Below are 26,369 nucleotides of genomic sequence, written 5' to 3'. Positions count from 1 at the left end.
GCGATTGCGCGGTTCCAGACTAAAGCGCCTACAACCGCTCGGCCACACCGGGCGGCAAACGTTAATTCAAATCCTGATTTCCTCAGTGGGCCTCGCATAAGTGTTTATGTTTGGAGGGCGTTGGCAAATTAATTTCAGAGTTGGAATCAATACTCCAATCACAGAGTATGATCTGCTAATAGCATACATTTATTAGTTCATTAATAACGCGTGGAAAATAAATTTTTAGACATTATAACACAAACCAAACAGCAAATTATTCAGAAATACGAACTAGGGTCACCACTAGCGTACTGCCGAAGAATACTGGCTGAATTAATGTTAAATTACTGTCAGAGCTAGGAATGTAATTGAACTGCGGTTCTTTCAAAATATTTTTAAAAAAACGGAAGATGGTAAACACAGTACACAACATCACTACAAAAATGATAAGAAGGAAATAATCATATCAGCATGATCTCAAAGGAAGTATTCATCATTTCAAAGGCGATACGCGAGTGGTGATTAGACAAAGTTTTCCCCCGGCTTTAAGAGGAAAAGAAAGAAGTTCGCAAATATTTGCGTGAAACACATGCTACAGTAAGAAGTTAGCGCAAGCTAAAGCATAGCAATGAAACCCTCTCTATTCAAACATCTGAAATTCCTGTCGTCGATAGATCGCAGTACACTGAGTGCTTACCGTGTTTGCAGTGTATCTGTCTCCGTACGCTGTACCGCTGCGAGCGCTACTGCTGGCTGACGTAGAGCAGTCTGTTGTGGCTGCAGCCGCGGGATGCACTCATCTTCTCAAACATGATCGAGAGAAATTTATCTAATTCAAGTGAACTAAATGAAATTCCGGATTCTTGGCGTGAAGCCAGAGTCCGAACCTGCTTATCAAAGTCACGGTGGTGCTCTATGAGGCTCCTTGCAGAAACATTCCTCACTTCCCTTCAAACCTCTGTGTCTGCGCTCGGGACACTTTATGTAGCCAGTCACGAAAAGACCTAACTGCCCCTCCAATGAGGGGATTGGAATCGAGCCCGCTGTTCCCCACGAACAATTTAGATGCCAGAACGCCATTCGGTTACAGGATAAAACACATAAATCTCAAGGCTGTAATTTCAACTAAATACGTAAGGGCTACAATTACGAATAAGTTAAATTAGAACGATCACATAGAATTATTGTAGGGATAGCGAACAAAATACCGCTATTCACTGGCAGAATACTTAGAGAGTGCTACTAAAGAGACTGCCTACACTATGTATTTCCATGCTATCCTGGAGTACTGCTGCATGGTGGGGCATCTGCATCTGACAAGGCTGACAGAGGAAATCGAAAAAATTCGAAGAAAGGCTGTTCGTTTTGTATTAACATGAAGTAGGGGACGGAGTGCCGCGGACACGATACGCGAATTGGGGTAGTAGTTATTAAAACAAAAGTGTTTATCTTTGCGGCGAAATCTTCTCATGAAATTTCAGTCACCTGCCATCTCCTCTGTGTGTGAAAATATTTTGTTAGCACCCTCCTGCATAGGGAGGAATGATCATCATAATAAAATCAGAGCTCGCGCGGAAATACACTCCTGGAAATGGAAAAAAGAACACATTGACACCGGTGTGTCAGACCCACCATACTTGCTCCGGACACTGCGAGAGGGCTGTACAAGCAATGATCACACGCACGGCACAGCGGACACACCAGGAACCGCGGTGTTGGCCGTCGAATGGCGCTAGCTGCGCAGCATTTGTGCACCGCCGCCGTCAGTGTCAGCCAGTTTGCCGTGGCATACGGAGCTCCATCGCAGTCTTTAACACTGGTAGCATGCCGCGACAGCGTGGATGTGAACCGTATGTGCAGTTGACGGACTTTGAGCGAGGGCGTATAGTGGGCATGCGGGAGGCCGGGTGGACGTACCGCCGAATTGCTCAACACGTGGGGTGTGAGGTCTCCACAGTACATCGATGTTGTCGCCAGTGGTCGGCGGAAGGTGCACGTGCCCGTCGACCTGGGACTGGACCGCAGCGACGCACGGATGCACGCCAAGACCGTAGGATCCTACGCAGTGCCGTAGGGGACCGCACCGCCACTTCCCAGCAAATTAGGGACACTGTTGCTCCTGGGGTATCGGCGAGGACCATTCGCAACCGTCTCCATGAAGCTGGGCTACGGTCCCGCACACCGTTAGGCCGTCTTCCGCTCACGCCCCAACATCGTGCAGCCCGCCTCCAGTGGTGTCGCAACAGGCGTGAATGGAGGGACGAATGGAGACGTGTCGTCTTCAGCGATGAGAGTCGCTTCTGCCTTGGTGCCAATGATGGTCGTATGCGTGTTTGGAGCCGTGGAGGTGAGCGCCACAATCAGGACTGCATACGACCGAGGCACACTGGGCCAACACCCGGCATCATGGTGTGGGGAGCGATCTCCTACACTGGCCGTACACCACTGATGATCGTCGAGGGGACACTGAATAGTGCACGGTACATCCAAACCGTCATCGAACCCATCGTTCTACCATTCCTAGACCGGCAAGGGAACTAGCTGTTCCAACAGGACAATGCACGTCCGCATGTATCCCGTGCCACCCAACGTGCTCTAGAAGGTGTAAGTCAACTACCCTGGCCAGCAAGATCTCCGGATCTGTCCCCCATTGAGCATGTTTGGGACTGGATGAAGCGTCGTCTCACGCGGTCTGCACGTCCAGCACGAACGCTGGTCCAACTGAGGCGCCAGGTGGAAATGGCATGGCCAGGCGTTCCACAGGACTACATCCAGCATCTCTACGATCGTCTCCGTGGGAGAACAGCAGCCTGCATTGCTGCGAAAGGTGGATATACACTGTACTAGTGCCGACATTGTGCATGCTCTGTTGCCTGTGTCTATGTGCCTGTGGTTCTGTCAGTGTGATCATGTGATGTATCTGACCCCAGGAATGTGTCAATAAAGTTTCCCCTTCCTGGGACAATGAATTCACGGTGTTCTTATTTCAATTTCCAGGAGTGTATTTAAGTGTTCGTTTTTTCCCGCATGCTGTTCGAGAGTGGAACAGTAGAGAAATAGCTTGAAGGTGTTCGATGAACCCTCTGCAAAAGCGTGACTGAGAATTACGGGGTAACCATGTAGACGCAAATGCAATTGTAGATACAGGAACGTGCTTTCACAGCCGGGAAACGCCTCAACCCACCTTCTCGCTTTAAGGTAAGCATTCTGGGATTTCTTATGAATTTAGGTATTTTGTGGGCTGTCCTTCCCACGGAAAAGTGGAAATGTTCTCAGGCACAGCTGTGGCAATATATCAGAAATGGAGTAGAGTCCAGAAACATTACGAGACAGTAGTTGCTGCATGTGGTCGCTCAGACCCCCTGTGTCAGATTAGGAATTCAAGACCCCCTGGGTCATGTTGGGAATTCAAGACACTTCAGCCTCTCCGTATTCCTAAGCCTTCCGTCCTATACTATCTGACCTGGACGCTCTGTCCACCTGTCCAGAGGAACACTTTTGACCTGACCGAGTTCTGGATTAGGCTGGCAGGGATAACTCATGCTTACTCCTGCTGGTGCTGTGAAACCTGTTTCTGTGTTGTTGTTAGCGTGCCTCATCCGTGGAATGGCTGAATCTCCCTCAGAATTGAAATTACCATAAGCCGAAGCAACAAGATACAGAAGATCTTCTAAACACAAGTAATGCAGGGTTTCCTAAGTATCAGAAAAGAGTTGATACAAAATTCGTTGCCGCCCCTGTCCACTTACGTAGTTAAGGGCGAAAATAAATTGAGCAATGAAAGCAAATATCGTTTGAATCGAAAGAGTGAATGAAGGTGATAGGTAAGACGTATACAAATCACTATATAAATAGAAATAAAAATGTAAGAAAATGGCCTGGCACAAACTAACGTCTCATTATTGTGTTGCATTGATTACAAGAGGATATCAAATGTTCAAATGTGTGTGACTTCGGTCCCGGCGAAGGTGCGAATCCTCCCTCGGGCATGGGTGTGTGTGTTTGTCCTTAGGATAATTTTTTTGTGTGACTTCCTTAAGGGACCAAACTGCTGAGGTCACAGGTCCCTAGATTTACACACTACTTTAACTTATGCTAAGAACAATAAACACACACCGATGCCCGAGAGAGGACTCCAACCTCCGGTGGCAGGTGCCGCGCAATCCGTGACATGGCGCCTCTAATCGCGCGGCCACTCCGCGCGGCCAAGGAGATATTGACAAGTTTCCCAAATGCACATACGTTTTAGGATTACGCAGGTTCTAATTAGGGATTCCTTGTCTGCATCAGACATCTATCGATCCTTCTTGAGGTCCTGGGCTTTCTAAAAATTAAACCGAGCGATTTTTTTCAGCAAGGTCGCTATCAACTGCTTGGCCTTTGCTCCGTGTCTAATAACGATAGATCGTCAAAGCGTTAAGCCTTTCAAAAAAAAACTTTATGCATTTGCAATTACAACTAGAGGACACGTTTGAACCAGCATGATACTCCAGTTGCGTATTACTCTATCTGGTGACCAGTCAGCTTTTGACAGTCCGTCACTTTGATTTCAGAGCTGACTGTAATTTGATTTGCATGTGTCATGTCACGTTGTGTATCAGCCGAGAATTCCAGGTATTACACAGCGCGTGCGACGGTAGCAGAGAATTGGTAGCCATCATTCGAACAAACACTTACGACTCGCACTCGGATGGAGCATTACAAAGGGCTGCTGGAAGAACAACGTTTAGTGGTCCTCGGTAAAGGTTACGCAATTTGCACCACTCCATCAAACTGTAAACAAGGGCACAAAAACAAAGGCTACCGTGTCGGGGACACTCGTAGCCGCTCGTCAACGCAGTGACGTCAGGGCTTCACGTGACCGTCACGGCACGCGATTCTTTTGTTTACTTGTCGCGCCTGTGTCCAGCTGCGCCCACTCACCGGCTGACACGGTCGCGTGTGCCGCCGGCCGTGGGCGCCGACCCCCTGCTGCCGCTGCGCGCTTCCCGAGGGTTCACTGGCATCGCACAAGCGCGCTGGCGCTAGCGCACCTCTTACATTACGGGTTTGCAGCGGTTTGTCAGTCTGAGAAGAAACCACATGAATGACCTAAAGGATGTCCACCAGTTTTAGCAATATACAAATTGCTATTGCCTGCTCTCTGCAACATGTTCCAGTTCATCAGTGCCCGAAAATATGAAAGTTTTTCCAGTTTAAAATACCAAAAAGTAAAATTAAGAAATTACATTTTTGCGTTACAACTGTTACTTTTTGCTTTGCATCTTTTACCTCGATTCTGAATTTATTTTATTTGTGGTGTGCTCTTTTTATTCATGTTGAGTTTGTATCCTGTCACCCATAGTAACATCACTGTTTAGGAAAATAGCCTAAAATAAATAAAAATCGTCTTCGAATAGCATGTGACGTTCGGTACCTGTGCTTGCTTTAGGAAAGTGTGTGTGATTGGAAAACATCGACCAAGGTCCAAATTCCTCGAGGAAAAAAAATTGTCACGGAACATGCAGTTCGAAGCAGATTTTCATCTATTTCTCCTAGGTTCCTGCATAATCATGTTGTTGCAAATGACAACCTACCAACCCAAAGCAAATAAAATATTGTGCGATCGCACTGAAATGTTCTATCTATCGCTTGAGCCTTGTCGCGCCGGGTCAGCCATCGTTAATCGGATTTGGCATGTTAATGGTTAAGGGGTGGCCAGATACCCTTCCTGCCGCCACCCCATACTCCCCGGGACGGAATTAGTGTACCCCAACTGTCTCCGTCGAGTGTGATCCATGGAATAGTGCGAATGTGTTCAGATGTCTGCGAGCCGTGGAACTGAGGCGGAACAGGGGTACTAGCCCGGTATTCACCTAGCTGGATGTGGAAAACCGCCTAAAAACCACATCCAGGCTGGCCAGCACATCGGCCCTCGTCCTTAATGCGCCGGGCGGATTCGATCCGGGGCCGACGCGCCTACCCGAGTCCAGGAAGCAGCGCGTTAGCGCGCTCGGCTACGCTGGCGGGTCTGCACGGAAATGTAATTAAGTGAAAACAACTGCAACAGCATTAGCACAACAGGATGACGTGAAAATATAGTGTTTCATACAACTATATTTATAGATAACTTTTCTTAAAACAATTCAGATGTAAAATAAAAATACGATGGTGATGACGTAGATGTCATGATACATGTGTGGGTAACTCTGGTAATGTTAGTAATTATTTTACCATCCTGAAATTATGTTTGTAAGTACGGTTACTGAGGAGCAAAGGTTGATGAATTAATTTATTCTCATATCCTCCAAGACGAAATCTACTAATTCTAGGCATACGTCCTAATTCAGCCAAATACCACACGAAGTAGTCATGTGATATGACGACTGAGGTGGAAAGAGAAAAGGCAAGTTTTGGGACAGTACACTTATTTGTATTCATTTATTTTATTTTAGTTTCTATTTTATTACATGTTATTAGTATTATTGGTATCACTATTATTGTGCAACGGTTTGGCTCAAAATGGCTCTGAGCATTATGGGACTTAACATCTGAGGTCATCAGTCCCTTAGACTTAGAACGACTTAAACCTAACTAACCTAAGGACATCATACACATCCACGCCCGAAGCAGTATTCGAACCTGCGACCCTAGCAGCAGCGCGGTTCCGGACTGAAGCACCTAGAACCGCTAGGCCGCAACGGCCGGCAGTTTGGTATAAAACCTTAACACTGTGAGACGGTTCAGCTGTAAGATTATATGGTAAAAGGCTACCTAATTAAAAGTGTACCTTGCAAATAAAAATCACAAATGCCTCATAGTGGATCGGGAGCAACATTAAGCTTTTGGAATAATCTAGTAAGATTATTTCCACAAAATCAGTACTAGGTAATCCTTAAACACGTTGAAGCATAAATCCCGTCCCGCATAATATCGAGTCAAAGAAGTCGTCGGATGACTTCCGATCCGCCACTTCAATCCGAAACAACGGTGATGATGATGATGATGATGATGATGTTTGGTTTGTGGGGCGCTCAACAGCGCGGTTATCAGCGCCCGTACAAATTCCCAACCGATGTTCAGTCCAATGTCGTCACTTTCAGGAGTGATCATGAAATGATGAGGACAACACAAACACTCAGTCATCTCGAGGCAGGTGAAATCCCTGACCCCCGCCGGGAATCGAGACCGAGACCCCGTGCTCGGGAAGCAAGAACGCGATCGCGAGACCACGAGCTGCGGACGAAACAACGGTATATGGTACAGACTTACTTAAAAGACTACGCTTTATCGTACATGTACCCCATGGTTTTCTTTCATCCACAGACCTATTGCAGCTAAAAGCCAACGAAGAAGACTTCAACAGTTAGATAATTTCTTTTCGTGTGCGCTCTTATGGAACTATAACGCCTAATGTTACTTCATATAACTAGTTCTTATCATGAGTACGCCAATTAAGATTGCGGTTCACTACGTGGGCGAAATTGCTCGTTTGCTACAGTATATCAAAACACGACACTCAAAAGGTGAAGGCTCAGGCAGCGTACAACAGAGTAGCGCGCACAGATAGCCGAGCTATGCTACTGGCTATCCGTGTTCTGAAACACCTCACACTACTTTGGACCACAATAACACTTAATATCACGACAGTATTGAAAATAAAACGTGGAACCATATATACTATATGTAATTAAAAGTATCCGGACACCCCAAAAGATATGTTTTTCATATTAGGTGCATTGTGTTGCCACCTACTGCCAGATACTCCATATCAGCGACCTCAGTAGTCATTAGACATCGTGAGAGAGCAATATGCGGCGCTCCGCGGAACTTATGAACTTCGAACGTGGTCGAGTGATTGGGTGTCACTTGTGCCATACGTCTGTACGCGAGATTTCCACACTCCTAAACATCTCTAGGTCCAGTGTTTCCGATGTGATAGTGAAGTGGAAACGTGAAGAGACACGTAGAGCACAAAAGCGTACAGGCCGACCTCGTCTGTTGACTGACAGAGACCACGACTAAAAAAATGGCTAAATTGCTCTAAGCACTATGGGACTTAACATAGATCCCACCGACCTTTGAAGAGGGTCATAATGTGTAATAGGCAGACATCACACAGAAATTCCAAACTGCATCAGGATCCACTGCAAGTACAATGACAATTAGGTGGGAGTGAGAAAATTTGAGCGGATGTTCGTAAGTCACACATCACGCCGGTAAATGCCAAACGACGCCTCCGTTAATGTAAGGAGCGTAAACATTGGACGACTGAACAGTGGAAAAACGTTGTGTGGAGGGACGAATCAAGGTACACAAGGTGGCGATCAGGGGGTGTGGGTATGGCGAATGCTCGGTGAACGTCATCTGCCAGCGTGTGTAGTGCCAACAATAAAATTCGGGGGCGGTGGTGTTACGGTGTGGTCGTGTTTTTCATGTATGGGGCTTGCAACCCTTGTTGTTTCGCTTGGCACTATCACAGCACAGGCGTACATTGATGTTTTAAGCGCCTTCTTGCTGCCCACTGTTGACGCACAATTCGGGGATGGCGATTGCATCTTTCAGCATGATCGAGCACCTGTTCATAATGCACGGCCTGTGGCCGAGTGGTTACACGACGATAACATCCCTGTAATGGACTGGCCTGCACAGATTTCTGACCTGAATCCTACAGAACACCTTTGGGACCTTTTGGAACGCCGACTTCGTTCCAGGCCTCACCGACCGACATCGATACCTCTCGTCAGTGCAGTACTCTGTGAAGAATGTGCTGCCATGCCTCAAGAAACTTTCCAGCACCTGATTAAACGTATTAAACGTATTCCTGCGAGAGTGGAAGCTGTCATCAAGGTTAAGGGTAGGCCAACACCCATTGAAGGGCGCCACGAACTTGTAAGTGATTTTCAGCCAGGTATCTGGATACTTTTGATCACATAGTGTACTTTGCTATGTTAAACGTGACTGGATGATGTGGGGTGCTGTTGGTCCCACTAATATTCCTGACTATCGCCAAACCTTAGAGAAGGCTGTATCAAACCTTAGAGAAGGCAGCAAACCTGAGACATGTCTTATCTCCAATACACCTGTCTTCCAATAACTCTGTTCCTCCGTATTAACAAAAAGGCCTGTTCATAAATCACCAAGTCTTGCTTGCACCACCATTTCCAGAGATTTCGTGCAACAAGTTGTCAGTTAATGATTTGCCGGTTCCTTCAATAGCTAGTACCAATGGCGTGTCGCTCTCTAACGAAAGATCCAGCTGGCGGAGAACCTGGAAAACATCCAGACTGCAATTGATTCTGTGTCACAAGGTTTGCATGTTTCTGTTGTCCACTGTTGCTTCCAAAACTCACTGAATTATTCCAGTGGTGTCATTTTCCTTAATATACTGTAACCACGCAAGTACAGTGCTAATATTTCCTGCAAATATTCTACGGGGCCTCGTATTCCGTTCAGAAGACACCAGTTCTGACTTAGCAGTTATTGTTTGTGGATCAACAAATATCACTCAACTTAGAGTGCTTACAACGCACTTCCAGTCATGATGACAAGATCACAGATCGCCAGAGACAGCCAAGTTATTTAGTTTCTATTATACCGGAGCCAAGGTAGCCCCTGAGGCCCGGCAACACATATTACACCACAGAGGACGAGATTGTCTACGCCCAAGGTGTACCAAAAGCACCATGGTAAACACAGGTTATTTACTTACAAGATAAGACATTCCGAGCACTACTTCCTGCAGGGGGAGCTCGAGCCACGGCCTGCAGGAAACATCACTACGCCAAAGCCTGATTGGCTGGAGACAGATATTTAGGAACTAGAACCAGCCCCGAAGTTCAGTTCACGCCGAATGCCGACCTCGTGTACTGCGACCGTTGAAGATTACGTCTTCGTCTCTGAATTGGACTGTTACTAGTAGTGTGTGTGTGTGTGTGTGTGTGTGTGTGTGTGTGTGTGTGTGTGTTACCACGAACCTTTGTGGAAAATTAGAAGTGAACTTTTGCTTGCGTTAATTAGGAGACTTTTACTGGCATCGTTATTGTTACCTTTCGTTTGTTGTTCAGTCATAAACCTTGTGAACTTACAGCAATAAAAGTTATGTTTGTGAAAAATTGCGAATTGTCAGTCACAACACAATTGGTACGCCTTGGGCATAGATAAGCTCGTCCTCTGTGGTGTAATATGGGTTGCCGGCCCTCAGGGGCTACCTAGGCTCCAGTGTAACAGTGTATTGCATTATCTACAGGACATACACTGCTATCTTTTATATGCACTATACTAAAAATACGTTTTCTGCTACCGTAGCTATTTGGGCTGAATTGGAAGTAACATTCAGTTACAACTCTCAGCATCCTCAAAACCGGAGGCGACAAATTTCTTGCACCTTACATGTCTTGTTAAGCTTTTGCTCCGTTCCTAATGACAGCGTTGCTGTTGAGATGACAAACCGAACTTTCCTTCTTGTCCGAAGTATTTTTCTAGGAATAGTGACATAGGGTTTGTTATCACTCGTGAGTATTCCCTTATGCTATCGAGAATTGCTAGAGCTGGAGTATGAAAAAAATTCCATGTTATGTAAAGAACATACTGAAAATACACTTTAACAAAGGAGTCCTCGTGTTACAAAACGGCAGGCTTGCGCGGAACAGTAATCATGTGCATAGCTGTCAACGTACTTCGTAGACCTGGTATTAAATTCTTAGAGGGGAGTCTGCCACTGAATACGCAAGTTAACAAAGTACATGGGAAACACACTAAGACTAAGGTAAGATTGTAACAGTAATCACAATGAGCTACTGTTTCTCACTATGTACCTTGTCTGAACCATGACGCAAATCTTGCTGCCATGGTCTTCAGTGTGATCAATCGGCCCCGACAGTTAATACAAGCTAGAAACTTGTGTTTTATAAAACATTAAGGACTCCTCCGGTATTCAAAAGCTCATATGAACACTTATTGAACTTGGAAACATGTGGTATTGACACACAAATTATGAAGAAGAGCGAAATGCATTTGTTACCCAAGTTCATGTGTTGACAGCAAGATATTGTTAGTGAAACAATCAAGATAAATTGTATCACATTTGTCGTATTCCATATATTCCGTGAATAAACATCTATGCCATGTAGAAGGAAGTCACAGATGCACATTTTATAAAGTGCACTGCTGTGAAATAACTTTAAATTGAGGAACGTTATTGTACTAAAGTCCTAATGTTAATTATAAAATTACTTAAAACATCCATTTCAAGAGTTTCTGTGAAGATACTCTTCATCCGAGTATAGAGATGCTCAACAGAAAATTCTTTCATCTCGCCTTTAACTCCAATAGATACCCTACAAGACATTTAGTATACTCTGACAGGTTGTTGAACACATCTGTATCCGATCCCTCTCTGTACAAATGTTAATCCCTTGGGAGCCTTACATAAGTTCTTGTTGGTCCTAGTACTATCTTCATGCTATTAACTCCTTCATTCTCCTCTAGAAAACGATCCATTAATTCATTAACGAATGAAAATACAGAAAATAATCCACTTACCTCATTTTAAATAGCCTGGAGCAGTAATCATCTGTATTGCCAACGTACCTGACCTGAAGGATACATTAATTCGAGGCAGTGGGTTATCCATTTATAGCTGCGATCTATCTGTAGTTCCAAAACGTAATACTTTGCACTATTTGTATTTTGCTGTTTGAGTAGACTGTTCTGTAAGATGTGGTGCTCAATGGGAAATACTGAATCGCATGATCGCATGTACTGAGTTTTGTAAATAGTTTATGACAATCTACTTGCCTTGAATCATCTGTTGACGTTTTCAAAAATGCTTCTTTAGAATCCTCTTCAGTAAGGGGACCGCTACTACTTTCTATCCATAGAACTATATCATCTGTATAAAAGCTCACAACTTGCAGCTTCTGACAATGAAAAAAAAAGAAAGGTAGATTAGGGTTATACATCCGATTGGTACAGATGTCATACAGACTGTCTGACAATGAAAGTCAAAGATCATTTATATACATCAGAGAAAGCAGCAAACCCAGATTATGCTCTATTGATACACCATGTCTAATTGTTTCAAATTCTGAGTTCGAATTGTTATGCGATCGATATGGAGCCAATACACTCCGCTTTCTGTCGTTAACCTCTCGTGCGTGTTCTTTTCCATAAAAAGTATGTAGAAGTTGCGTACATGAATCGACAAGAGCTGTGCACGGGAAATGGGAATAGTTTCTCGAAGAGAGTGGGACGTCCACGTTCGTAATTTCACTTACTGCCCACGACATTTCAAATCGTGTCGGTGAGGGGGCACCCGGTACGGAGCCAGGGAACGCTCATTACAGACGTCTCACTTATTCTATTGCGTCGAATCTATAACTCCACGTTTCAAATGAAAACCGAGTGAGGTGGCGCATTAGTAGGACACGGTACTTGCATTCAGGAGGACGCCAGTTCAAATCCACCTCCAACGAGCCAGATTTAAGTTTTCAATAAGTACCCCACATCGCTTAGGATAAATGAAAGTATGGTCCATTCGGAACCCAAACTTTCGCAAACCGAACACGAGCTTCACCTCCAGTCTTCCTTTCCTTTTTCAAATCGAAATTTGAGAACAGCTGGTAAACGAGCAAGGGACTAAATCTACACATGTAAAAGTTTAGTGAGTACCCGAATGGAGTGTTATAGAGGTGTTACTGTTTACGATATTCGCTTATATTACTGCTGGTGGCTCCTTGAGACTATTCGCCGAAGATTCTGTAGTCTATAGGAAGGTTGCAATGACACAAGACTATTGCAGTATTCAGGAAGAAAATCTGGGAGCATATATATCAAGAGAGCTGGAGCAGCATATCACATCCTTCCACATACATCTCGCGAAATGACCACGACGAGAAAATTAAAGCAATTACAGCACATACGGAGGTTTACCGACAGCCATTCTTCTGTCGGGAACGTAACAGCGAGCGGGGAAAAAAGCACCTTAAGCAGCCGCCACCACACACCATAAACTAGCTTTCAGAGTGTAGTCGTATATCTAGATGTGTATCAGTACAGATTGTGGTCGCATCGGCACTTTACACGACATGAATCTGGGATTGTAATAGACTATCTAGTCCGTCACCTTCCAGACGCATTGGTTATATAATCGGGGTATCTACAGAACCATTTTCTTTTTCTAATTGGAGCAATACGATATGGAGCCAGAGTGCTACAGGTCATGTTTCTTAGCGAGCAAGCAGAAAATCTGTGGCCTTGACATTGGTTAAATTCTTAGAAAGAAAGCAGTGTTGTGTTAACGAAATCTGTTGGTAGACAACAGTCCGGGGAAGGTTTCCGTTACTGCTTTGTAATTATAAAATGTGTATTTGAAATTTTTATTATTTTTTTTCTTCATTGACATTTGTCGATCATCATACAACCATCCGCCAAATTTATATAGTATCATTCTAATGGTTATTCTGTTATACATTTTCTTAATTACTAGTAAACAAAAAATATTAGGGTATCAACAGATGATTGGGATATAACACTACTAGGAATTATGCATGAAGTAATCATACAATAACAAAAAAATATGGCCAAGTGTGAATGGGACTCGAGCTTTGAGGGATCCGTACAAACTTAATTATGTATATACGAGGTAGTTCATCCATCCCGGAATCGAGAATCTCGGTGACTTTTACGTATTATCGATATCGATACTGGCAAGATAGTGGTCCCGCGAATTCCACGACTTTCATGTGATGTAACTACAAATCAACAATTTTCAAATGTTCATCCTTTACTTGTACTGTGAAACCTTGATTCCTGCCAAGTTTAATGATTCTACATCAACGGGAAGTACCCTACAGATTTTGATGGAAATGGAAATGTGTGGCTAGGGCCTCCCGTCGGGTAGACCGTTCGCCTGGTGCAGGTCTTTCGATTTGACGCCACTTCGGCGGTCTGCGTGTAGATGGGGATGAAATGATGATGATTAGGACAACACAACACCCAGTCCCTGAGAGGAGAAAATTTCCGACCCAGCCGGGAATCGAACCCGGGCCCTTAGGATTGACAGTCTGTCACGCTGACCACTCAGCTACCGGGGCGGACACAGATTTTGATGAGCGAATTTTCGAGTATAATGGTATGTCTCTTTTGATTGCACTGACTTTTAAATTTGTTACACCGAGAAGAGACCATAGACCTTAGTATGTGACATAAAATGAAATTGGCACTTCTACCCGTTCCAGAGGAAAGGCGTTCTTAGCAATCGAAGAAAGAGACAGACAGACAACAAAGTTATCGTGTAAGCGTTCCGTTTTTATAGCTAATGTACAAAACCCTAAAACGAATCGTAGCCGCCGGCAGGAGTGGCCGAGCGGTTCTAGGTGCTACAGTCTGGAACCGCGCGACCGCTACGGTCGCAGGTTCGAATCCTACCTCGGGCATGGATGTGTGTGATGTCCTTAGGTTAGTTAGGTTTAAGTAGTTCTAAGTTCTAGGGGACTGATGACCTGAGAAGTTAAGTCCCATAGTGCTCAGAGCCATTTGAACCATTTTTAAACCGTAGCCTCATACAAAATACACTCTCGTCATGGGCACAGTATATCTAGGTAATATCAAACTGCAGACATTCCCTAGTGTTCTTCAAACACCGTTCTATGACCAAATAAAAATAATTTTGCAGAACATTAGTAAGTGTTTTAGGAAGCGTTTCCTATTTAGTATTGATAGCATGTTCTGCCAAGAGTAGACGAAAAATTCAGTTAATTTTATGTATAGATACATAACACGTATTTAAGTGTTTTAGTATCACATTTAATACAAGTTCCCTCCTTTGGGTTGACAGAAACACTCTGGTCGATGTTGGAACGGGAGGCTCTGCGTTAATCAGTGCTTGGCTAAAAGATTTATGTTGTTTCTTGTATCTGGTTCACAGTAATACTGGATGATTCACGTCCCCTTCTTCATTACGTAAATGGCATAATAGGGATTCCTTTAATCTATTCGCAACATGTGAACTGGAAATTTTTTGTGGTTTAAGCGCACTCGCGTAATCGTTGTTGTGAATCGACTGTTTCTATTACAAAGAGTAAATCAAGGAGATAATTCTATTTAAGACTGCAGCCAGATATAATAACATCCTATTGAAATGTTGATGGAATCCATTGCGTGTGCCAGTCTTTTCTTGATTTTTCATTGATAAAAGTCTACATTTATTGGCAAGGCAAGTCAATTATTTAACATTTCTCTCTTCGCTTTGCTATCTACTATTTCATTATGAAAGATGCCACTGTGCCCTGGAATTCGTAAAATATTTGTTACTATTCTTCCTTACTTATCTGTAGTGACTTTTTTAATAATGTCTGTAACTATAGGCGACACACTTGTTGCATTTTGGTTTTTGAGGTTCTTATGGAATCGATAAATATCACCATGTTGTTCCGTGTGATCTGCCTTATTTTAGTGTTTCCTTAATTGCTGCTGCTTCGCTGTAGTATGTTGTTGCCTCTTTAGTGAGGAAATATAGCGCTTGACAATTTTCTGCAGGGTTGTATATCGCGCATTCTACTTTTTTGCCGTTGATGGTCTTCGGTATATCTTGCAACGTACAAGTTTGGAGAATATTTATATTGTACGACTGAATCGAAAATTAGTAGACAGGCCTTTTTGAAATATTTCGTATTTCTGTATTTTATTTACGTAGAAGGTCCACTATTCAAGCGATTTCATTATCAGTGGCTGTTAATCTATTTCCATTAAACCGTTACATTTTCGGTATCTGGTCAATGCCTCACTAATCTGGTGATTAAAGAGCGTCCTGTCAGTGAGATCCGTTTAACGCGAATTTCTTCGGACGTCTTTCCCTTCTGATACTTAGTGGTGATTCCCATGCCTCAACAAGAAAAGCGTTAGTAAGTGCGGGTAGCATGAATCCCATGTATATTCGATACAGCGATACTGAAAAATTCTTGCCCCATCGTGGTAAAACATACATAATAATCCAAGGCAGGTCCCACGAGATTCCTGTGAAAGGTGAGCATACTTCTGGGGTGAGCTCCCCTCCATGTGCCGACCACACACCTCAGTGCAGTCATCTTCGCTTCTGTCTTAGAGGAAATGTCATTTATGCGAGGTCCACACTTTAACCTCGAGTCAGTTCTCATATCAAGAAATTTAGCTTGATACCTGAATGGGATTTCATTCCATCTAGTCTCCTACTATCCAGGCAATGCGAACTTCTTCGCGTAAAAACCATTACCGATGAGTTTTTCCTTTATTATTTCAGATCAGTCTCTTTCAGTGGAAATACAAGTACCACAGAATAGCGAAAACAAGAAACATTTATTCACGAAAGTGCTTTGAACGTCAGTTGTCAAAATACCTACATTTCTAAGAGCGCTATCTCCCTTCCGAAATTCAAATTGGGTCTTGGGAAGATCACTATTCCTCTCCATCAACCATTCTAAAATCTTATTAGCCGTTCTTTTAAGTGTCTTTCAGCAATATGAAGATAGTGTTAGCGGTCTGTAAGGCAACGGGATGAGAAGATCTTTCTTTGGCTTAAGAACAGTAATTAAAATCTGTGTTGTCCAGTCTCACTCATCCATATTTCATTGTACATCCTTCATACTATGGAATGTACCTCAGATGGCAAGTTTCACTTCACGCTACAATGTATTCTGTTGAAATGTGGACCTGTGTTGGGTGACTTGTGTAAAGCATTAATCGATTCTTGATCTGTAAAAGGGATGCACAATTTATGTTCCGTTTCATTCCCATGAAAGTATAGATTTTTGTTACGGGTCTGTGCAAGAACAGTTGTATCCAAATCATTTCTTTCTCGATGAATTCTCTGTTTGCTTTATCATTTCTACGACGTTTGATGTTTTGCCAGACCTCTGTCATACATGTATCTTTTCGTATCGAATAATACTATTAAAACCAGTTTCCCTTCTTGAACGCATTCAAGATTTCCTTTTTTTTTTTGTGCTCCCTTGTAATGTAAGAAAGTGCCCAACGTTGACGTCTTTATTTACTGCGATGGGGCCCGTCTTCTCTTTGCTGTGGCCCTCTCGAGATAGTGTTCCACCAGATGACCGCCGAATAAACGTCTGTATTGTTGGTTAATGGAGGAATACTGCTATTAGCTGCTCGTTCGATTAGTCAGATGAACTTTCCACACACCATCAGCTCCCTCCAGAATATTGAAATTTTCATTTACTTCTTGCATTATCATTCCTTGATAACGTTCTCAATTTGCTATTCTAATATCTCATGTAGTTGTGAGGTTTGTACACAGATAGGGACTACATTCACATGCGATCCTCAGAAGTAAAGGATAATGATCAGATCCTGGAGTACCTGTCAAACGAACGTTACAGCTATGCAAGAGGAGGATAATATAGATTTTTCTCTGCCAGGAATCATAACCATTGCTAGGGAGCCGTCATTCATAAAACTCACCAATTGATTATCTAATGATGCGAGGACAGCGTACATTCTGTCATTATTGAACATTGTAGTCTCCGGGTTAAGTATACGGAGGTTCTGTTTAACCACTGAACTTCTATTACCAGACTTCTAAAGGGAATGAATCACTATACAAAGAATATAAGCATACTGGCTAGTTCTGTCCGAGTAATGACAGTTTTGAACGGCAGATTATACAAATTTGAGACCATTAAATGATAGAGTATAATGTCTGTTACCAATATTGCTACTCCTTGTCCTCTTTTTTTAGCATCGGTTAGCTCTACATGTAGTGTAGCCTCCGATTAAAAATTGTTCATTAGACTGTATCCATGTTTACTATATTGCTGCATCTGTCTCACTACACTTTATTTATTTGAAATAACGAGCGAGTGTTCCACCATAAAATGTTACACTTCGTAACGCGGTATTAGCAGATTAACCGCCGATAAGTTTACTGAAGATTGCTTTATGTTACACCGACAAGAGACTGACATAAAATGAAATTGATACATCTACCCTTTCCAGAGGAAAGGCGTTCTTAGTCATCGAAGAAAGAGACAGACAGACAACAAAGTTATCGTATAAGGGTTCCGTTTTTCTAGCTGATGTACGAAACTCTAAAATAACCATAGCATCATACAAAATACACTCTCATCATGGGCACAGTATATCTAGACAATATCAAACTACAGACATTCCCTAGGGTTCTTCAAACACCGGTCTATGACCAAATATAATTTTGCAGAACATTAGGAAGTGTATTTTGTCTATCCAATTACGTACTAAGATGCACAGTTTTTGGCCAGAATATCACTGAAATTCCGAATAGGTTCAGTTTCTAATTCTAAAGCCGGAGAGAGTAATGTTTGATGGCATTCCGAAAATTCCTCTTACGTCAATTAACAGTTGGTATGGATAGCTATAGCTTCTGTTATTTCGTCGTTTGTTGGGCGTATATGTCTTGGCTGACGCTGATTCTCCACTAACAGTGTGTGGATTAGCAGTTCGTTGACGCGCCTAATACGTGTTATGCTGAGTGACTTTGGTAGCCTCTATAATGCTTTTTATGGTTTCGTACCTCAGTCGACAAAAACGGTAACGTTATGGTATCACCTGGTTGCCCGGCTGTCTGTCCCTCTGTTAAGAACCCCTTTTCTAAGGAACGGGTAGACGTATCAAGTTGAAATTTGTGCTAAATACTAAGATCTACGGCCCCTTGGCGATGCACGATATTTAGGGTTCTAGGCCAACGAAATCAAAATATACTGTTATTAATGTCACACTGTATACTGACGGGAAAAATGGATATGTCTAGGTAACATATTTAAGTGATTAACATCGCAAGATCACATGATAATGTAAGCGCGGATAACGTATTGCAAATGTGAAATGCTGGTACATTAATAACTGCTGTAACCACCAGAATGTTGAATGCAAAAATGAAAACTTGCGTGCATTGTGCTACACAGATGACGAGTGTCAGTTTGTGGAACAGAGTTCAAGGCCTCTTGCCTTTGACTTGCTCGGTCAATACAGGGACGGTTAATGCTGTTTGTGGGTGTCGCCGGAATTGTATTCCGATGTTGTTTCATATGTGCTCCATTGGAGACAGATCTGGTAATCGAGCAGGGCAAGGCAACATGTCGGCACTCTGCAGAGCATTCTGGGTTACAACAGCGGTGTGTGGGTGAGTGTTATCCTGTTAGAAAATATCGTCCGGAATGCCGTTGCCGGCCGGTGTGGCCGTGCGGTTAAAGGCCCTTCAGTCTGGAACCGCGTGACCGCTACGGTCGCAGGTTCGAATCCTGCCTCGGGCATGGATGTGTGTGATGTCAGGTTAGTTAGGTTTAATTAGTTCTAAGTTCTAGGCGACTGATGACCTCAGAAGTTAAGTCGCATAGTGCTCAGAGCCATTTGAAGCATTTTTTTTTAATGCCGTTCACGAATGACGGCTCAGTAGGTCGAATCACTAGATTCGCGTACTAATTTGAAGTCAGGTTGCGTGGGATAACCCTAAGAGTGTTCCTGCTGTCATACGAAATGCACCATACATTTACAGTCCACGGTCGCTGTCGCTCTACCTGTCTGAGACAGTGAGGATTGCCCACGGACCAGTAATGCATGTTCCGTAGATTCACTGCCCCGTGGTTTGTGAAACCCGCTTCATCGGTAAACAAGTAGAACTGCAACGCATTCTCTGTTAATGCCCATTGACAGAATTGCACTCGATTATTAAAGTCATCACCATGTAATTTCTGATGTAGCGACACATGAAACGGGTGAAAGCGGTGACGATGCAGTATGCGCATGACACTACTTTGACTCAGTCCACCGGCTCTCCCAACGTCCCGTGTACTCATGTGTGGGTTCATGGCAACAGCAGCTAACACACCAACGGCACCCGCTTCTCCTGTGACGGGCCTGTTACGGACCCGTTTGCGTGCTACGACCATACCTGTTGCATACAGTTGGCGGTAAATGTTTTGCAATGTGCGGCACGTTGGATGGTCTCTGTCCGGGTACCGTTCTGCATACACCCTGCAGGCTTCAGCTGCATTTCGTCGACACTCGCCATAGATGAGTATCATCTCCGCCTTTTCAGAGTTCGAATACACCATGGTCACAGTACCTACAACACTACACTATCACAGACGTCTGGTAACACAGTGTACTACAGTTGGTTTGCGTGCGGAGACGAATGCAGAATAACAATAGCAGCAAGCGCTACATACGGACACTGCGACAGCCAGACCAAACCACAACAGTGCACTACAGCCAATCTCGTAAACACGGTCGTCATCGTAAACATGTCCCTGCAGATGCTGCTCGCCGACCGTGGCCCGTGTTTGGTACAACACGTAACTGAACGTCGGAGGTTTCAAGCATCAACTTTAGGCAACAATATCTCCGGATATAATTAACAGTTTACAATGCAACAAATGGCACTGATTACGTATTTGTTTATATGTTCAGATGTGCTAACAAAACTAACGTGGTTCCATTTAAAAAAAACGTAGGTTTGTGTTAAAAAACATACTTCCGTGCATTTTTGTATGGTTTGTATTAAACAATTAAACTAGCCCCTCTCCTCACGTTCGGTCTGCGGAATCGGTTCGCCAGGATTTGATGTGGTTTACGAAATATCGAAATATATCCAGCGGTAACGTTAGCTGACTCACCCTGTATATATATATATATATATATATATATATATATATATATATATATATATTGTGGTTCATACTACAATGTCGTGTTCCCAGTTTGGCACAGCCTTGCCACAGGAAACACGAAAGCGGTCGAAGACGTCCGTCTTCTGGTCGGCTCCTGATCGTTGTCAGGAGGAGGCTAGTTTTTGATTACGCAAAGGCTTCTATTATTTGGAAAAGAACAACCCGGATTACTTTACGTAATCAGTATGAAATTTGTAATCACCTAAGGGACCTTTAACAATGAACAATAAAAAAAATTGCATTTGCAAATGAAATCATTAGTAAATGGGGCAGCTATGAGTTGTATAGAAGACAAGGAGCGACCTTCTGTCTACGACCAGGATGCCGCAGTATTCTCTGCTGTAGTAAAGGCTGTTTGATATTTACAAAAATAATATGTCATGCAGGTAAAAAAGATAAAGGAAAAGAATAGAATAAGAAATCTGGTAAACACTAAATATATTCTAATAATTCTCACAAGCAATTAGAGCTTCTTTATAAACAGTATAACTTACATAAGTAATTTTCTAACTGTATGGTGCGATCAGATTTCAGCCTGCCCTGTGCTGTCTCGTTGGTTCACGTTTTTGTCACAAATTACAGTCATTACTTTTCTCCTTCGTTAAAGACAATTCTTGCACCGTTCAACACCTTTATAACAATAACTCACCGATTTACAGTTTCGAACATAAATTACTTGAATTTTATTAATTAATAATGTTGTCTGCACGCTGGCAAGACCGCTCACTTTTCTAGCTTAAAGTCGACCTTCTTTACGTTTTCACATTACAAGCAGAAGTACATAAAATCTGAAGATCTACAAACGTTTTTTACTGTCATCTTTTATTTAGATCGAAGCGGAACGCCAGTTCAGCTTCTGTTAAAATGTTTCTTTGACTGCGCAATCGATGTATTAGCGTCCGCGCTAGATGCGCATCTTTACAGTTATGTAAATTATATAAAACAAATGTCTTTCAAAGGATATGTCTCATCTCATAAGTTGATCATTTAATATACTGATAGGTGAATGCCTTTCCAAGGGAACTCACAGCTTTCATACGACGGAAATCCCAATAATATTACAAGGGGGATCCACTTGCTTTCTCATTTCTGTAAGTCAGTATTGCTAAATTTGATGGGAAAGCCCGAACAGTCTCATACTAACATTTATTGCAAGGGAAATTCTCAGCTTCTTCAAGGTTCGAGTTTTCATTCACGATTTGACTAACTCGTTTCATAAACGGAAAGTCTTAAAGTCTTTTTTTTTTTTTCCTTGGGTTGGTAAGCTGACCGGCATGTTGACAGCAACGGTATCTGCGACGTTGTGCGGCTGTATGTTCGTAACTTAAACCTGGAAAATTTTTTCACTCCTGGAAGTACAGAGTAGCTTCACAGCGCTTGCTATAGTTTTCATTATGATGCTGTAAGATATTATGAGATTCAAAACTGAGGATACAGGTCTGCAAATCTACAACATGACATACTTCATTCTGAGTGACACGTCTCATTTTACGCCTTAGTTTGATGACAGGAACATCGTATGAAATTCCCTCGATAATTTCTGCTAGAGACAATTCATTACAGACACCCCGAACTATTCCCTGTTTCAACGTTCTATGGTTTGGGATAAATGAGTCAAAAAACTAGTCGATAGCGCTTCTAGCCGATCTAAGTGATTTGCTGTTGCTGGAGAGTTATTTTCAATATCTAATCTGTTTCTACCCCTGTGAAATATTGTCGTTGTGGCCACGGATCCTTGGCATACGACCGTGAAAAATTATTTGCTAATGCCATAGGATGTATCCTTCCGGTTCCCGCATCTTTGATTTCTGTGTACATAATGTGTGGAGTTTTATCTGTGGGCTTATATAGGTTCCGCGGAAATTTTTCTATTGCTACGTAATCTGTCTGCATCAAATCCGGATTTACATGCATTTCATTTTCCATCACATATTCACAAACACCATTATTACTATTGTTGCTGGGAGTTGCATGTGGAGCTACCTGTTCTGTCAAATCCAATGCTTGTCATTAGGCATAGCCTTCAACACTCTTCTTATGAAACGAATGCTTTCTTCTAATAGAATCATCTTCAGCTACAGAATTACTTATTTCACTGTTCAAAAAACGCATAGCACTTACAACAGAGCGCAGCCACTACTTTATCAGTGGAAATAATATTCCTTCTTTCGCCATGAAGGCAGAGTGTAAATCTACTGCAGACCGCAGCCGCTGCTCGGCTATCCTTGTGCAATAACTGAACAACATAAACTGAGTGTAATTTAGTTTCCTCCTCTAACAAGAGGAATTTTAATAACGATGCTTCCACGATTCGCAGCGAATATTCCACGAGAATCAATTCGCAATTCATTTGTGGTAGCCATCTTGATTTTCATTAATTTATATGGACTACATAATTAAATATTTACAGAAAGTTGCTACAGAATCATACGCACAATTAGATAACAAGGTCAGCTAGAGAAATTTTTAGAAAAGTTATTTGGAATCTTTAAAATCAAGGAAGCAGCATTAAGTCAATATTCACTCTAAAGCTTTATATGAGGGACTTACATGCATTTGGCAAAGAATTGATTAGTAACATTACATATATCAGTCTCGATTATGCTAAGATAATACACATCTACCAATGTAGCTGAACTGAAAACCTTACAAAGAAAGACTGGGCAGCGGATTTTTTCAAAGCTTTTCAACACATCGTCGAATATGAGAAAAGCACAGAATACAACAATAGAAAATTTAGTAGATTTTGCAAGTAATCCCTACAAAAATTATTATCTATTTCAGTTTTAAACATTATTGTAAGTAAGGCATTGACCCTAAAATGTAATAACACGTAACCTAGCCTTATGCTGTGCCTAAACTGTCGTTTTTAGCTTAGTAGGAAACACTCGCAGACTAACGAAGAAAACAGAAATTGTACAGTTAGTTGCCGGAAAGCCTCTGTATTGTGAGATGGGTCACGTGACATTTGATTTGCGATATGTTATGGATATTCCCTATTAAAAGTAATGATGGTATCAGTGGAGATGTTGTGCACACCTCCACTACTGTGAAGCAAAAGAATTGGTTGAATTAACTTCAAACGGCGTACCGTTTATTGCATAAAAACCTTTTATTTGTCCTGCAATTTAAAAAGCCATCAGCAAACATAATATTCTGAAAGAAGTAAGAAAACCTGAAAACCATCCACCGAAATAGTGTAATGACTGAGCTGACGTGAAAAGACAGAACAGTGCACTGTAAGGTAAGCATTTAGTATGTTAGAATCCTGAAGTATTTAACTAAATCTCGACCCCTTACTTGCTCACTAGTCTAAGGCACATTACCTAATAGTGTCTTTGTACTGTTGGGGGCACTTTTGTTTACTGTGAAATATTAAATGATATTGTGAGGCACTTTATCTGAATTGGGATAGATTACACGTCCATATCCAACAAACTGCGCATCCCACTGACATGTTCTTTAGAATTATGCTGGATCAATGGTTTTTCCACGTCTTTTAAGTCTTGTTACAAAAATGTCTGTAAATAGTATAATTATAGTGGTAATAATATTAAGTGTTTTTGAGAAAGAGCTTGCAATATCGTGCTTAGAAATGGAAACTCAACAAGAAATGTGAATATTTTAAAAATAACTGCAGAAAAAAAGGTGTTCTTCATGTATTCTATCTTACGCAAAAAGAGAACATACCATAAAAATTTCTTAAACACATTACGATGAGAATTAAAAAAGTTTACTCTTTTAAATTCCGCGGAGACACTAAAAAGACAATCAAGACGCAGAGTCAGCTAACTGACGGCATTAAACATAAGACTGGCTTAGGATTGACTGAAAAAGTCTGCATCAAGACATCTCTTTTCTCTCAAAGGTACGACTCTTTATTAAAGTGATGAAACCAGAATATTTATATGTAGCTCAATCTGTTGGTGTCACCAAAACTAGAAAAATAAGGAAAAAGAGAGACTGATGGGAAAAATCTTGTTCTGGGACCCCTAAAACATACAGCTAAATACGGGTAGGAATGAAGATTTGTATAAACATTGAAAAGTAAACTGTAACTACGATGAAATGAAGGTGATATTTTATCGACTTATGGTTCAGTTGAATGAAAGCAAGCAATGCAAGAGAAAACAGAAAAACAATCCCCCTCATATAAATGACTGCAATAAAACAGGAGTAATACGAAAAAGATGAAATTGTTAAGAGAGCTATTTTTCGAGAAAAAGGATTAGAAGCTCAGCCCCAGAGGAAAAAAAAAAAAAAACAGGAACTGGAGAAATATGGTCACAAGACAAGGTCTAAAAGGACAACATTGTGATCTAAAATAAAGAATATACTGGAAAAACCGAAAATTAAATCAGAAAAATTACTCACGTGTTTATGGGAGTCACAAACCGAAAAAAAGAGATTGACTTCAAGCAACCTTGTGAGCCATTTTAGGTGAGAGTAAAAAAGTAGTTGTTGCTCAAGTCTGCTTGATATTTACATCCACATCATACTCCGCAAGGCATCTAATGGTGTGTGGCTGAGGGTACTTTCGGTACCACTGTCTGATCCCTCCAGTTCTGTTCCACTCGCGAATAGTGCGTGGGAAGAATGACTGTCGATAAGCCTCTGTATTGGCTCTAATTTCTCGAATTTTTTCCTCGTGGTCAGTACGGGAGATGTATGTGGTGGAAAGTAATATTTTGTCCGACTCCTCCTGAAAAGTTCAGTCCCGAAATTTCACAGTTAATCTCTCCGTGATGCACAACGCCTCTCTTGTAAAGTCTGCCAGAGGAGTTTGTTTAACATCTCCGTAACGCTCTCTCGCCAACTAAACGATCCCGTGACGAAACGCACCGCTCTTCGTTGGATCTTCTCTATCATTCCTACCTGGTAGGTGAATATTACTCAAGAATAGGGCAAATAAGCACCTAATAAGCCACTTCTTTCGTGGATGACTTACATTTCGTTAGATTCTTCCGATGAATCTGAGTCTGGTGTCTGCTTTTCCCACTATCTGTTTTATATGGTCTTCCACTTAAGGTCGCTCTGGATAGTTACGGCTAGATATTTTACGGCAGACGCTGTCTCCAGCTGTTTGTCGTCAGCAGTGTAGCTGTACAGTAGTGGATTTCTTTTCCTATGTATGCGTAATATATTACATTTATTTACGTTCAAGGTCAACTATCAGAGGCTGCACCAGCCATCAATACTCTACAGGTCGTTCTGCAAATACTTACTACCGTCTGCGTTGCTACTTTGGTATAGACAACTGCTTCATCTGCGAATAACCTTAAACAGCATCCGACGCTTTCTACTAGATCATTTATATATACCGTAAGCAGCAGCGGTCCTATCACACTTCTCTGTGGTACTCCGGATATTACCATTACATCCATTGATTTCGTTCCGTTAAGAGCTACACATGTTGAGTTCTATCTGCAAGAAAGTCTTGAATCCAATCGCAAGTCTTCTCTGATACTCCATAAGCTCATATTATTTTCATTAAACGGCAGTGTGGGAAGGTGTCAAATGCCTTACTGAAGTCAAGGAACACGGCATCAACCTGAGCGCCGTTGTCCACTGCGTTGTGGATCCCATGGAGGGACAGAGCGAGCTGAGTTTCGCAGGATCTCCGTTTGCGGAATCCATGTTGATTTTTATAGAGGAGACGTTTATTTTCCAAAAACGTTATAATTCTTTAGCATAAAAAGTATTCCATAA

Source organism: Schistocerca serialis, chromosome 4 (assembly GCF_023864345.2).
Source record: "Schistocerca serialis cubense isolate TAMUIC-IGC-003099 chromosome 4, iqSchSeri2.2, whole genome shotgun sequence".
In the NCBI taxonomy this organism is placed as follows: Eukaryota; Metazoa; Arthropoda; class Insecta; order Orthoptera; family Acrididae; genus Schistocerca; species Schistocerca serialis.
Note: the sequence above shows the minus strand (reverse complement) of the source record.